We start from the raw sequence: 15,785 nt of genomic DNA on the forward strand, positions 1-15,785 counted from the left end.
GAACTTGAAGACAGAAACCAGATAAGAAGCCATTATAACAGTCCATGTAAGAGTGTCACCTACAATTGGGGCAGCAGATACAAAAATTGCTGGGTGAAGGGGGTCAACATGGCACAGTCTCCCCTAGAATTTTATGCCAACATGTCCAGGAATAATTCAGAGTTTGCAGTCTCACCCATCATGAAGCAACCATCGCTAGACTTCCACTGAGGATAGAGCAAGGCATCCTGACCTTTATTTACTTCTGAGGACAGCAGTTTTCCCAGGATCCCAGTTGGGAAAGAGGCTTATAAATAAACCATTTTGCTTGTTCACTGAACTAGACTGTCATTTGTGATGATGTGCTGACTCAGGTGATGCTGAGTGAGTTGGAATGTCAGCATGAAGGTCTTTGAGGAAAAAAGAAACAAGACTGCTCTTCCTTGAAGTCAGAGGAAGCAAAACTGAGGAGGCTGCGGTTTGGGCTCATTAAAGGATCTCCAGTGTATTCATCAAATGCCTCATCAAGAGTTTTATTATCAACAAAGGGATTCTCTTTTCTCTAATTGTATATGCCTTAGAGCCCAGGAAATTGCCTCCTCTACAGGTAAATAAACCACCAGAGGCCCTCCCTGCAAATAAATATAGGACTTTTTTTGGTTTTTTAAGTCATAAGCTTACTTGCAGGGAAAAAGCAACAACAATAGCAATAACAATGATAATGGAACTCTTGCCATAGTCTAGAGCACTCACCCTTTGCTAGGTGCATTGTAAATATCTGAATTAACCCATTTAGTTCACAATGTATGGAGGACCTAGTGCGTGCTCCTCTGTGATGGGCACCAAAACTTAGCTAGAAATAAGAGAATAGCCTCATCAAGGAAAGACCAACACCATCTTAAAGGAGAAGCTCACAAGAGGATGCCAAGCCACACTTTTCCAGGAGAACACTGGACCAGACCACAGCCTACCCGCGTCACCCATATCGCCCTCCTTCTGGCAATATCCTGCACATCCTCCAGGAAAATTGCAGACCCTTGACCCCCTTTCCCTGTTTTCCAAGTCAAGAACTCCCTCCCTTTTCTGGCTTCATGATCTCCTTTCCCTTTCGGTTGGTCATTTCTGGTCCACTCTCATCAATACCCAGCTATCCCTTTCCCTCGTACCTCCCACCTCTCCACCCTGCCAAGGAGCTCAGTAGTATAGATGGAAACCATAGAAAGAGCTCTGGCCGGGGTTATAGCATCTGGGTTCAAATCTTGACTCTGACTGTTATTATCTGTGTGACTGTGAGATCTTTAACCTCTCTGAGCCTCATTAATAAAATGAGTGAACACTGGTTCACAAGCCAGTATGATAATTCAATGTGTTTCTAGATAGAGATACACACATATATATCAATACAGACATATATGCATGTAAACATCAGTATCTACATATATGCACATATCTAGATGTTAATATATACATATACCATAGAGTTGATGACATAAATCTCAATTTGTAATTTTCAGTTGCCTCTTTATAATTCTGTTTCTTGCCACAAAATTGCAAGCTCCATCAGGAAAGATTATTAGTCTTAGTGTCCCATCCACAATACCTAAAACAGTGTCTGGAACACAGCAGGTATTCAATAGACATTTTTGTAAAAATAGATGGATGAACTGTAGCTGTTTAATAAATATTTGTTTCTTTCTGAGCCTCAAGCAAACACTGGGGATTTTTTGCTTCTGCAACCCTACTTCAATCTACTGAACGAAACTCGCACAATCATGCTAATTTAACAAATTTATGATTTTCAATCTTTGCCAGTTTCTAAATGTTTTTTGAACATGTGTCTGTAACCGGACAACCAAGAGGTCTGGACTGCCTGTCACTACTTGAGCCAATTAAGCAGAGACAGGGTTGAATCATATATGAGCGTTTGTTCCAATACTGCCAGCAGTATGAGAGAGCAGCAGGTCATCCATGAAAATCTGCTATGACCCTTCTTGCTAGTTGGCTGGTTATTTACACATGAGGAAGAAGATAGCTATGTGCACCTGGGAGCTGCAAGTGTAACATGGAAAAGGGAGGGTAGAGTCCGCAGTCCAGCCTTCAGGAGCTCAATGTCTGATAACAAGATGGCTAATCTATGATGCTACAAACAGCTCAGCCCATTCCTGGGACCAGAGAATGGTCAGTGTTCCTGAGAAAAACTCCCAGAGGGGGTCAGGGTCTGGGCACATCAACCAAAACAAAGCATGTCCTGTCCTTGGTCTGTTCTCAAAATGTATTTCTTTTCTGAATAAAAGACCCATCAAGGCATCTTAGCATCTTATCTTATTACAGTCTTGTTTCATCTTCCAGTTTCCCAGGGTAAGAAAATCTCTTATCTATAGTTAGTAAGGTGAATAATTATTAGACAACTGTGGCTCTATTCTCATTACATGCTTTTCCCCCACTGTCATGTCTACTCAACTTCCTTTCTTTTTTCCAAGGCTTCTGTTTCTAACCATCACCTTTCTCCTTGAGTTCTCCAGTTCATCAGTTGACTCTCCCTTCTATTCATCTACAGAGAAAACTAAGAGCCCCAGTGACTTCCTTCAGCCTTTCCTGGCCCTCCTGGCTCCCCTGGTTGTCAGGGCTGTGGACTGGGACTGTCCTGGGCCTCCAGCCTGCAGGTGGCAGGTCATGGGACTTCCTGGTCTCCGTAATGGTTTGAACCAATTCCTATCACAAATCTCCATACATTGAAATGAAAATGCCCTCTACTAATCTCCAGTGGAATTCCTCAAGGTCATCGACTCCTAGCAGCCGCTTCACGTGTGTGAAGGGAAACACAGACAAAGGCAAACTAAAGAAAAAGTTGGAATGAATGGAAGTTCAAGAATTAACATGAAACTTATGGGTGAGCAAGAACCGAGGCCTAAAGATATAAAAAATGTTCTTACCTTAGAAGGCTATTCATCTCGGCAGCACGTCACCCCTGGGGTCTGGAAGAAACAGCAAACAAATATCAGATAAAAACACTGTCTTCGATGTACAAAATGCGTTAACATGATGTTCGCACACCAGTGAACCACATGACACTCCTATAATGATTGAGATGTTTCTTTCCCCATTTTGTAAATGAGGGGACAGAGGCTCTGAGAATTGAAATGACTTGCCCAAGGTCACAACCTTCAAGACTTTCGTGGCTGCAATATGACACCAGATCTTCTAACACCAAACCCCAGGCTCTCCCCATCATACCACTCTGACATCTAGTGGCCTTAGCCCACGTCACAGAGCCGCAGTCCCCTATTTGATGTTCCAGTTTTTGCTCTAGTCCTTTCTCCCATGACTGGCGCTCGAAACGGCTACCACACCAGGTATGTCCAGTGCAATGGTTAAAAACCGTCTCAGGAGCTGGGTTGTCTGCTTTCACAGCCTGTCTATCACACTCACCAGCTGCACAATGTTTAGCGATTTCCTTAATCGAGTTGTTCTTCATCTGTAAAATGGGGATAATAATACCCTAATATCACACACTTATCTGAAGATAGAATGAATGAATACAAGTAAAGCTCTTGGAACAGTGCCTGGAACCCAGAAAGGAGTCCACAGGTGTGAATCATCCTTATGTAACCAAGGAAGGTGTGGTTTCCTTCTTCTCTGCAACTTTGTGGTTCATTTGAACACCAGGTGCTCAGAGTCACATTATCAAGAGCCTACTAAGTGCCACCTTTTAAATCCTTGGCTCTGCCCTGATGTGCTTTGACTTGTTTTTGAAGAAATGATGCAATTCCTTCCTTCTGCTTTGCCCGTTACCTAGGTGTGCCTGGGTCGACCCCCTTTGCCCACCATATCAACCTTTCTCCTATCTTTGCCCTCAGTTACAATCCAGGAAAGTATGGCAAGGAGAATTTCTAGGAATGGCCCCCAAGATCCCATCCCTAATCCTCTGGTAATGGTGTTAACCTTCAAGGGAGGTTATCTAGGTGGTTCTAATCTAATCACATGAGCCTTTAAAGTAGGGTTGGGGAACATCCGGCCCACAGGCCATATAAGACCACAGAAATCATTTGGCCGGGCTCTGCCAAGTCACTAGGGTGAGTTAATTAAATGTTTGACCAAATATAGCAGGCTGATTTTTTTAAGTTGATAATTTCGTATGGCCTGCGAATGATGTTATAAATATTCAAATGGCCCTTGACCCCCCCCCCCAAAAAAAGAAGAAGGCTCCCCACCACTGCTTTAAAGGAAGAAGGCTTTCTTTAGCAGGTTGCAGAAGAGAAAGTCAGAAGGATTCCCAGCATGAAAAGGAATTGACACGCTCTGGCCTGTTTGAAGGTGGAAGGGGCCACATGAGAAGGAATGTGGGCAGCTTCTAAGAGCAAACAACAGTTCCTGGCTGAAAGCCAGCAAGGAAGCGGGACCTCCATCCCACACCTGCAAGGAACTGAATTCTGCCAACACCTGAATGAGTCTGAAAGTGAGTTCTGTCTCCCAAAGTCTTCAGAAAAGAGTCCAGCTGGCCCAGACCTTCATTTTAGCTTTGTGATACCCTGGGTAGAGCCCAACTCCACCTGCACAGAACTCCTGACCTACGAGACTGCAGGATAATGAATGAGCATTGTGTTAAAATGCTAGATCTGTGACCATTTGTTCTGGCAGTGTGAGAAAGTGCACAGTCAGGAACTTGCCAGTTTACTCTTCGGGAAAATATTTGTGCTGCTGGAAGGCAGCTAAATCCAAGGTTCATTCCCCACCCCCCGAAATGCAGAGCCTTTACTCTGAAACGGATGCCTCCACTGAGTGTCTGACAACTGGGGACAGGGAGGAAGGACAAGGAAGAAATGTCTGAGACAGAGACACAGCACAGCTAAGGCCTCCAGGTCGATTTTCGCCACCCTGGTGAGGGAACGGCTGTTGTTGATATAAGACATTTATGGATGTGTTTCTGACTTACACTTTGGGTGCATGAGTTTGTAGAGGAAGATGTTAGGAGCATAGACTCTGGGGTCAGATGTCTCTTGCTAGCACAGAGCAGCTGTGTAACCTTGGACAAACCACTTGGCCTATCTAAGCCTCACTTCTCCTCTCTGTGAAATGGGGAGAGGGACCGTGCCAGATGTCATGGTCTGCTGCAAGGGTTAAACCAGAGCATGTTGAAGCTTTCCTTCAACACCTGGCACCTATTAAGTGTTAAATAAATGGTTCCAGTGATAATTATGCATGTATTCATCCAAAAAGTATGTATTAATCATCTGCTCGATGCCAGGCATTGCTAGGCAATGTGAGAACACAAATATGAATAAGGACTGGCCTCCGCCCTCAAAAGTGTCAGTGTAGTGTGTCCATATGTATTTGTTTCATTTATTCATCTATGTGAATTTTACGTGTGTGTTTGTGTGTGCTTTGTGTGTGTTAGGGACGTGGGTGGTGTGAACACAGCCCTCCCTGAAACCACCAAAGAACAAAGCACTCCATTCAGACCTCAGGGGAGGGGAGGGCTACAGACCCCAGCATCCGTCTTTCTCCGGGAACACTGACGATATGACTATTAAATCATTTCAGAGGGCTAGAGCTGGGAGGTCCCTCACACCCATCGCTCTGGCACTAAGACCAACGTTTTTCCTCATACATGCCACAGGAAACAGGCTCGCCATGCCAAATAATTTCGCCCAGGCCTACCCTGGGACGGGGGGGAAGCAAAAAGTGATCCATCAGCTGGGCTGTCTGGGAGCCCTGGACTCCCTGAACAGACCCATTAGCTGAAAAGGTAAATATTTACTCGGAGCTCATCTGAATAACTCAGAAAAAGGGACTGTTTTTTATCACTAATAAAAAAACACTCCCACCTAAGTCTGGTTTTAGAACTTTTTGTCTTTCCTTCTTCCCTGCCTTGACCCACTCCAGCTTCCTGTGAGAGACTCTATCAGGATTTCTGAGCAGAGGGGGTGGGGGCAGTGGATTGAGCACGAAGGAAACCGCTCCGATGTTTTCTTTTCCTAAGCAGAGTATGTGTGGCCTCAGCCTGGCTCTCAGGACACAGGTAACTGAAATATTTGCCCTTGGGAGAGAAGGTGCAGAATGTTCTCTTAAAATGTGCCAACTGGTGAAATAGGAGATTTTAGATAAACAGCTTTCGAGGGACCCCATTTCCTGAGCTATGCTTTGATCACATGACAATAGCACCAGTGAAAACACTTTTGTTATCCTTTCAAGGGAGATGTTGGTGGAAAAAATACCAGCCTGGGTCACAGAGGTGAGGGTCTGGGCACCATGGAGGCAGCAGTGCGGAAGGGCTGGGATGGACCTGGGTGTTTGTCTCTCACATCCTGAGGCCTACTTTCCCTTTTCACATCCCTCCTCGCCTCCTTTCTGGAAGCTAGACTGCACTGGCAGAAGGAGTTCAGATGGTGGAAGCAAAGTAATGGCCTTCAAGGACAGGCCCGATTTAGGGCCTGGAATATAATAGACACTCGGAATGAGCGACATGAATGGAAGGTTTCACATTCTGTCCACCGTAAGGGTATTCCTGAACTGCTTTGAGCCTCCACTTCTCTGCCAGATGGAGATAACACCTGTACACACCCTGCTGGCGAGTGTAAGTTAGCAGATATCTGTGCACGTACCTAGCACAGACACTGGTGCACCCTGGGACCCCGATAAGTGTTAGCACAAGTCTTATCATTAAAGAGCTTTGGAAATTGGCCAATGTATTGGAACCTGATTATTATTTTTTTAATCCTCACATGAGGATATGTTATTGATATTTAGAGAGAGAGGGAGGAAAGGAGAGAGGAAGGAAGGGAGGGAGAGAGAGAGAAACATCAATGTGAGAAGAAACATCACTCAATTGCCTCCTGTATGCACCACAACCAGGGATCAAACCCCCAGCTAGGTCAGTCCAAAGGCTTGCACAGGTACTCAGGCTGAGGTTTGCAGGAGAGGCTGAGAATCCCTGGACTAGGTGGAGATAAACATCCTCCTGGAGTGTTTGCATGGACTCAGTCACTGGCCTCCCAGCGGCTCTGTCATCCAGGCCAAAAGCTTCATTAGTTTTGGGCTGAGGCTGCCCAGGCCCTGAAGGACAGTTTCATATCCTGTGGACATGGTCAGGGGATTGTCAATGCAATGAAAAATGGGGAAGTCCTTTTTTGTCCTTAGTCATCAAAAATAATACCTTGTGTTTCTCTCACCACAGTGGAGATTATGTACTAGTTCCTCAACACAGCTTAGGCATCTATAATAGTATAGCAATAACTATTCAGCTAAAATTTTAATAACATCCTATATAATAAAAGGCTAATATGCAAATTGAAAGAACAGCAGAACTACGGGTCACTATGATGCTCAATGACCACCAGGGGGCAGATGCTCAATGCAGGAGCTGCCCCCTGGTGGTCAGTGCGCTCCCACAGGGGGAGCACTGCTCAGCCAGAAGCCAGGCTCATGGCTGGCAGGTGCAGCAGCGGTGGCGGAAGCCTCTCCCGCCTCTAGCAGTCGGACATCCCCCAAGGGCTCCCGGACTGTGAGAGGGTGCAGGCTGGGCTGAGGGACCCCCCTAGTGCACAATTTTCATGCACCAGGCCTCTAGTCAATAAATACAAGCACAAATGAATGTAAAAATATGATAGTAAATCCCTGGAATCTGTGTTCGGGCTTATAATGTATTAACTCTTCCTTGTTCTCATAGGTCACTTAGCTTCCAGGTTCCTATAGGGTCACCCTGGCTGAGTATCCTAGATGTTGGCAAGAGAATTCATGTGGCCATGTCCCCATTGGAGAGGTGTTAGGGAAGAGAGGAAAAGCCTGTTTCTCTGTCAATGTTGTTGCAAAATGATGCAACCCCCTCTTCGCTTCCTGTCCGTTGTGGTCTGTACCCATGTTCCTCCTAAGACCCAAGGAATTGGGATGCCTTTCCCACTGTGACTCCACCCCAGGGCAGTTTTCCCACCTCTTTAATCCCCATCTCTTTTAATGAAACTTGTTTCCAGAAAAATAAATGTCTGGCTCAGGTACCAAGAGAGACCCTACCTGTTTCAGTCCTGGCTTGCTTATTTGAGTGGCCTATGAGTTTTGATCCTACCACCTGGTCAGAATGGAGAGTGAGTATATTATATTAATACTAGAGGCCTGGTGCACGGATTGGTGCACCTGTGGGGTCCCTCGGCCTGGCCTGTGAGGATTGGGCCAAAACTGGCTCTTCAACAACCCCTGAGGGGTCCCGGATTGTGAGAGGGCACAGGCCAAGCTGAGGGACCCCACCAGTGCATGACTGGGGCCAGGGAGGGACCGGGGGGTGGGGGAGGGGAGGGGGCTCCAGGGCATGTCCAGCCCATCTCACTCAGTCCTGATCTGCCATACCCCAGCAGCAAGCTAACCTACCGGTCGGCGCATCTATCTCCTAGTGGTCAGTGTGCACCATAGCGACTGGTCAAACGGTTAGACACTTCGCATATTAGGCTTTTATATATATAGAAGATATTTATACCATCAACCTATTTATATATATACTATATTTTGTCTCATATTAATAAGTTAATATTTAATTTTATTGAATATATTTTAAATTGCTTTCATTCTCTCTGTATTTCTAAATATTTATTGTTGTATAGTGTTTGCAGGCATTTTTTAAAAATAAACACAATGGGTGAGGTTCCCAACATTATGCAACTCTAGAAGGGCACACAGGTAATAAATAAGGCAACAAATTAATGTGCAACTAAGCTCAGATATGTTAGATCCTAAAGGAAAATGAACTGAGAAGACTGTAGAGCTTCCCTTAGGATTATTTTTATTCGATCACTCATTCATCAAACACTTAAGTGCTTACCATGCACAAACATTCACTTTGTGCTAAAGATAGAGCAGTGAACAAGATATAATCTCTGTCCCCAGGAGCATACGTTTTGCTAGGAAGTCAGAAGTTAAATAACAAATTATACAATCAATTAAGTGTTTTAAAGGAGAAGTTCTGGGTTCAAAGAGTAGAAAATGAGGCAGTATAACATAGTCTCAGGCTGTCAAGAAATACTTCTCAGTGTATGTTAGAATAATGACCACCGATGAATTCTGCTCGCTCTGGCCACACCCTTGTGAGGCTCCCTTCCTCACTTACTCCAGGTGTGGGCATGTGGTGAGCCTTGATCAATGATACATAAGCAAGCCTGAAGTGCACTGCACAGAGGTGTGACAAGCAAATGTGCACTGAAGCTTATGCTCTCTTGATCTTGAAGATTCTTCTGCCTCCACATGAAGAAGCCCAGGCTGATCTGAAGGGGCTATAAACAGGTGCATGAGTGGCAACATCTTAGATTACCCACAGTTGAGATACCAATGACTGCAGCTGCATAAGTGACCCAGGTGACACCAGAAGAAGACCTACCCAGCTAAGCACAGCCCAAATTTCTGATCAAGACAATCATGAGTACATTGAATAGTCGCTGGGGGTCTTTGTTTTGTTTTTAGATATGCTTTTATTGATTTCAGAGAGAGATAGACAGAGATAGAAATATGGATGAGAGAAAACAGTGATTGGCTGCCTCCTGCACGCCCCTTACTGGGGATGAAGCCCACAACCTGGACATGTGCCCTGACCTGGAATCAATCAGGCAACCTCTTGGTGCATGAAAAGATGTTCAACCAACTGAGCCACACCGGCCAGGCTGAATAGTTGCTGTTTTATATTTATTAATTATGGGTGCTTTGTAGAACAACAAAGGCTAACTGATATAGAAATAGATACCTAGAGATGGGCTGTTTTCATACAAAAATCTAGTTCATGAATTGGGGGGTTTCAGAAAGGGCAATAGGTAGAGGAAGAAAAAGAGGTGAGAAAATTATTATCAAAGTCTTATAAACTGGTGACAAAAATGTATAGAGTCTAGTTAAGTTTGAAGGAAACTGCTTTTGGAAGATGGAAAACAGATTATTTGTTTAATGTAGCAGTACCAAACTGTCATCTGAGTTAACTAGAGGAGAAAAATATTCCTAATGAATTTGCAAACCTGGCTAAGGAAATTACCAGGAAGTGTCAACTGGCTACTTTTGCTGCATATAGTAATGTGTTCACTTTACAAACAAAATTTAGTGAGAATGTAATGCAAGACTTTCTAAATGGGAAAATAAAACTATTTCATGGTTTGTTTTTTAAGAAGTGGTCTAATATTAAAAATTCAATCAAAGGTGTGGCTATATAATTCTTTGTTAATCTCTCTAAAAGATTTAAAGTTATGGTTAATAAATGAATCTGTTTCTGAGAATCTTTATGGCATGTTTCTATAGAAGTCTAACTTAAAAACAGCCCTGATAAGTCTAGTGGGAGAAGACTATCTCAAAAATAATTGTGGATGTGCATTTTTACTAATAGAGCAGATTGTAATGTGATACATAAGAAACCCAAAAAAGGTTTTAAGGGAGTTACACAATCTAAGATAAAAGGAAATGGAGATCTTCTTCTGACCAATCATTTTTTCTCTAAGCTGCATTTTTTAAAGGTAAGAGGTGCTATATTAGAGGGCAGAGATGAGAATATTGTGAGTGGAACAAAGAGCATCTATATATATAAAAGCCTAAGCAACCATCAGACCGTTCGACTGGTAACTATGACAAGCACTGACCACCAGGGAGCAGATGCTCAATGCACAGGCATGGAAACATGGAACAGACTAATGAATCTCAGAGGGAAGCGGGGAAGGGAGAGGGCAGGAAGAGATTAACCAAAGATCTTATATGCATACTAGAGGCCTGGTGCATGCATTCGTGCACCGATGGGGTCCCTTGACCTGGCCTGCAGGGATCGGGCCTAAACTGGCAGTCTGACACCCTCTGAGGGATCCTGGATTGCAAGAGGGCACAGGTCAGGCCAAGGGACCCCACCAGTGCACAAATTCATGCACCGGGCCTCTAGTAGAAGAATAGCTGTCTAAGAAATCAACCCCAGTAAACACAATCAGAGTGAGAGGCCTGACAACATGTACCTGTCTGTACTCTATAAACTGTTCTGTCCACTACTAATTTTTTTTCAATTATAGTTTACATGCAATATTATTTTGTATTAGTTTCAAATCTACAGCATATTGATTAGACAATCATATACTTTATAAAGTGGTCCCCTAATATTTCAAGTACTCACCTGGTACCATACATAGTTATTACAATATTATTAACTATATTCCCTATGTTGTACTTTATCTCCCTGGGACTATTTTGTTAAGAGATTAAGAACTACAAATTGTATTTTATAATTTATTTAAGCCAGTAACTATTCTTTTTACCTCCCAGTTCATCCCTTGTTGAATATAAGTATCTGTTATATTTTTTATGTTCCTATCTCACCATTAGTATGTTAGGTATTTGGGGGTGGATATAACTTGTCTTTTTAGTTCTCTTGTCTCTGCATCAATAGGAATCTTAGCCAAGGATCTATACTCAAGGAGCTTCCTCTGTATCTTGACCTAAAGCACATTATAAAATCAGGGTCCTTGAGACTAATACTATTATTGAATGATATTTTTGGGGATCTTGTTAGGGATTTAACAAGGAAACAAGTTAACAAGGGAAGACTGTGGTAAGCCCCTTATTCATCATGTTTCTCTCTATACATGCCCTTGGGTAGTGGCCTCCCACATTGACTCTGGGCTTGGCCATGTAAGTTGTTTTCAACAGAACATTATAAGATGTGATGCAAACAGTAACTTTGTGCATCGGGACTTGTTCTTTCTTGCTGCTGGAAATTCTGCATCCCTGTGAAGAAGCCCAAGCTAGCCTGCTGGAGATGGATGAAAGCCACATATGCCAAATAGGTGAATCTTAAACCCTCTCTCCTCAGTTGGTCGTCTAGATAACTGGAACCACACTAGCAATCCCAGGAGCCAAGCAGAACTGCCCAGCCCACACTCTTGACCCACAGTTTCATGGAATAAAATCATTGTTTTAAGTTACAAGGTTTGGGGATAGTTTGTTGCACTATAGTTTGTTATACAGCTTCTTTGAAGCAAAGGCATTTAAATTGAAATATGCAAGTTCAGTGAAGATGACCTAGGCAAGGAAGAAAAGGAGCAATTTTCTAGGTAGAGGGAATAGCACAGATAAAGAACCTGAGGGAGGCAGGTATGTGGTGAGTTTTAGTTGCTAAAAGCATGTCAGAGTGACTAGAATAAGAAGAGTGAGGATAGCATGAAATAAGTTTGGTGAGGTAGGAAGTGGCCCAATTATTCATGGCTCCTATGATCACCAGCTATCGCTGCAATACTTCTCCATAATAAACAGCCCCAAAATTTGGTGGCTTAAAGCAATTATCACGTTTAGGATCAATGGCACTAAGCTGGGCTCAGCAGGGCAGCTCTGTTTGAAAATACTGATGAATCTGGCTTGTCGCCTCGCTGTGGTTTGAATTCAGGTCTTTTCCACATGTTTTTATGCTTAGGCCAAGGCTGAGGGGGCAGGAGCCACCCAAAAACTCTTTTCATGGTGAAGGCAGAGGTGAAAGAGAGAAACCTAACCATGCAAGCATGTTCGATTTTGTAAATATTCCATCGGCCAATGCAAGTCACATGGATGAGCCCAACGTCAGAGCAAGAAGTACAGTCTTATCCTCAATTTTTCAGGGAATTACATGCAATCAAAGCACATCACACTGTTCATAGCAGCACTATTCATGGTAGTCAAAAAGTAGAAATAATCCAAATACCCTTTCACATCCATACAATGGAATACTCTTGGACAATAAAAAAGGAACAAAGTACTGATACATGCAACAATATGGATGAACCTCTAAGACATTATGCTAAACAGAAGAATACAGACACAGAGAACTGCATATTGTATGGATACATTTATATGACATTTCTAGAAAAGGAAGATTATAGAGACAGGAAATACAGGGGTGGGCAAAAGTAGGTTTATGGTTGTTCACGTGGAAAATAATATAATGATTAATAAATAATAATACAAGATTAAACTGTTTCACATACTCACAACTAAAAGCCTACTTTACCCATCCCTGTATATCAGTAGTTGCCTAGAACTGAGGGTGAGAGTGGAGATTTACTGCAAAAGGACACAAGATTGATGGAAATATTCTACAACTGGATTTGGGTGGTGGCTTCACAACAGTATTAATTTACTAAAAGTCACTGAACTGTTCACTTACATTAAGTGACTGTGGCAGTATGTAAATCATGTCTCAATACTGGTATTAAAATGTATAACTAATGGAATGAATGATGCCTCGGCCTCATAACAATGAAACACTTTCAAAGTCACTATTAAGTGACTGACTTGATGCAATGTGGAAATATCTGCCAAAACTTTACCTGACTGCTCCTTTCTTTAAGCCATCGATGAGGTGAGAATTTTCTTCAAAAGAACCACACTGAATTTTACAATAATTTTTAGTTATTCAGCTTTGGCTATAAATAAGGTGTGGGTTTGTGTTTTTTGTGTGTGTTTTTTTTTAATTTTTGTCCTTTGAGCTACTGCATTTTAAGTTAGTGCATGTGGTAAAAAAAAAAAAAAAAGTTGGCACACATAAAAGCAGCTGCAATTAATGAAGCATGTTCTACTTATTGACTTTTCATATTATATGTAAAACAGAAACATGCTCTTATAAACAGGTCAAGAACTGTAAAATGTTCACTAATTGCTGGAATTTGTTCTTCTGTTTGGAATAAAAATGGATTTAACAGTCAGAATAGCTATTCAAGGGTAATAGAAGCAGGAAGGAGGGCCCCTCTGTTATTAGCAAATCTAGCAATTATCCCCAAATCAGAGCTTGTGTTCTGCATGAATATCAACTGAGTTTGTTGAGGAGGTGCAGCTGGAGAGGTGGGAACAGCTGCCCACTCTAATGCAAAATTCCTTTGGTTAGGAGAATGCACTAACACTAATCTGAAAGATGGAGGATGAAGTTCACTCTCTACATGGAAAATGCCTCATTCTATCGCAGGCCAACAGCAATTCCTCACACTTCCTCTCCAGGCACAGGGAGAATGTGGCCACTATGAGATCATCTCAATTATGAATTCTTCGAAGTTACTGTTTGCAAGTTAAGCATCTGCACTGCAACTAGGTGACTGTGCCTGAGGTCCTGGGCAAGAGTGGGCTTGGGAATGTGTTTCTTCTCTCCATTCTCTCTCTCTTTTTTTAAATATATTTTTTATTGATTTGAAAGAGAGAAACATTGATCCACTGCCTCCTGCACACCCCCTACTGAGGATCGAGCCCGCAACCTGGGCATGTGGCCTAACCGGGAATCAAAGAGGTGACCTATTGGTGCATGGAACAATGCCCAACCAACTGAGCCACACCAGCCAGGGCTCTCCATTCTCTTTCTGTTAAAAGACTTGGGAGGAAGTTATACAACTAAGCATAAGCACAATCACAATTGAACATCACAGCTTATAAAACATTGTCATAAGCATTGCCTCTAAGTTAACATTAATTCAAAAAAATATTCATTATGAACTTTCATGAGCCCCACTCATTCCGCTAGGTGCTGTACTCACAGAATCTCACTCAAACAACTGCCTTTGAAGAAATTGTGGCTCCAGCTTTAAGGAGCTCATATAATCATTTGCTTCTCACAGTTTTGTACGGTCTCTATCATTAAGATGTACATTCAAGAGTTCAGGAACTTCAGACACTCATTGGCAAGTGACTTTCCCAAGATTGCAAACAGTTTGAGGAGACAGGCAGAACCAATCAAAACCGGATTTTATTGCCTCACTGCTCAATGATTTGGAGCATGTTTCTTTACTTTTCAAAGCTTCAGAGTCCTCACCTGAGAGGAGATTTAATAATGCACATTTCTTGAGTTTAAATAAGAAAATCCTCTCTTGACCACACTTCAACCTCCACCGACTGCCCCATTTCTCCCTTCCTTTTACAGCAACATTTCTTTAAAGAGTTTATACTTTCAGTCTTCAATTTTTTTCCTCCATTTTTTTCTTGAACCCATTCGATTTATGCTCACTTTTCAAGACTGCTTGCCATGGTCAAGAATAACCTGCCCGCTGTGTGATTTCAAGGGCCTCCATGCCCATCTCTGACCTTCCACACCAGTCCTGCTGCTGTCTCATTCTCTCAGATTCTAAATCATATCTGATCAGCCCTCTGTCAAAACCCTCCAAGGGTTCTCATCCCATGCAGAATAAAAACCAAACGACCTACACCTCCCTTCTCTCTGACCTCATTTTCTATCTCTCTCTCCACATCCACTCAGACCTCGTTGGCATCTTACTCCTGCAATAATTTATCGGGGGTCCTCCTCCTTCTCTCTTTACAACACATTTCATTTTTCTGTTTTCTCTTCCTGAAATTTTTCTCACTGTAATCCACATGGATGGCCCCACACCTTCCTATTCAAATGTCCGAACTTCAGCGAGGATTTATTTCCCTAACCAACCTCTTTAAATCGGCAGCCCCTCTACCCACCAGCCATGTCACACATCCTGTCTCACACGCACATTATGTAGTTAGGAATCTAAGCTCTAAGATGTTATAGAACACTACTCCCCATTCTCATCGTTCATGTGGTCAGCGGCAAAGGTGAGTTTCAAGCCTCTAAACTTGCCTCCATTAAAGAAGAAACTTGGGGTGAAGAGTTAGGAGGGCCATGTTTGAGGCCCTTCTTATTTGTAGAATCCATATGACCTTAGGAAAGCCAAGTCACCTTGCTGGACCCATATTTTTTTCATTTGTAAATAAAGACAAAGCATTGCTATTCACTCTTAAGCCTCTTCCAGTCTCTGCAATTTTTTTTAAAGATCTCAAATGTCACTGGGAGCTGAAGATTTTCCTATAATTGTCTTGTACACTCATGTAAGGAGTTG

General features: G+C 42.7%; 1 long non-coding RNA gene across 1 annotated transcript in view; it reads right to left on the reverse strand.

Annotated features, from left to right (window-relative positions):
* LOC106724641 overlaps window positions 1–15,785 on the reverse strand; it is a 205,685-nt gene that overhangs the window by 93,632 nt on the left and 96,268 nt on the right. The window contains exon 2 of the long non-coding RNA XR_001360477.1: window positions 2,913–2,954. This is a non-coding gene — a long non-coding RNA (uncharacterized LOC106724641). The remainder of the gene's footprint in view (window positions 1–2,912; window positions 2,955–15,785) is intronic.

The sequence above is a fragment of the Myotis brandtii genome, unplaced genomic scaffold (genome assembly GCF_000412655.1).
Source record: "Myotis brandtii unplaced genomic scaffold, ASM41265v1 scaffold911, whole genome shotgun sequence".
Lineage (NCBI taxonomy): Eukaryota > Metazoa > Chordata > Mammalia > Chiroptera > Vespertilionidae > Myotis > Myotis brandtii.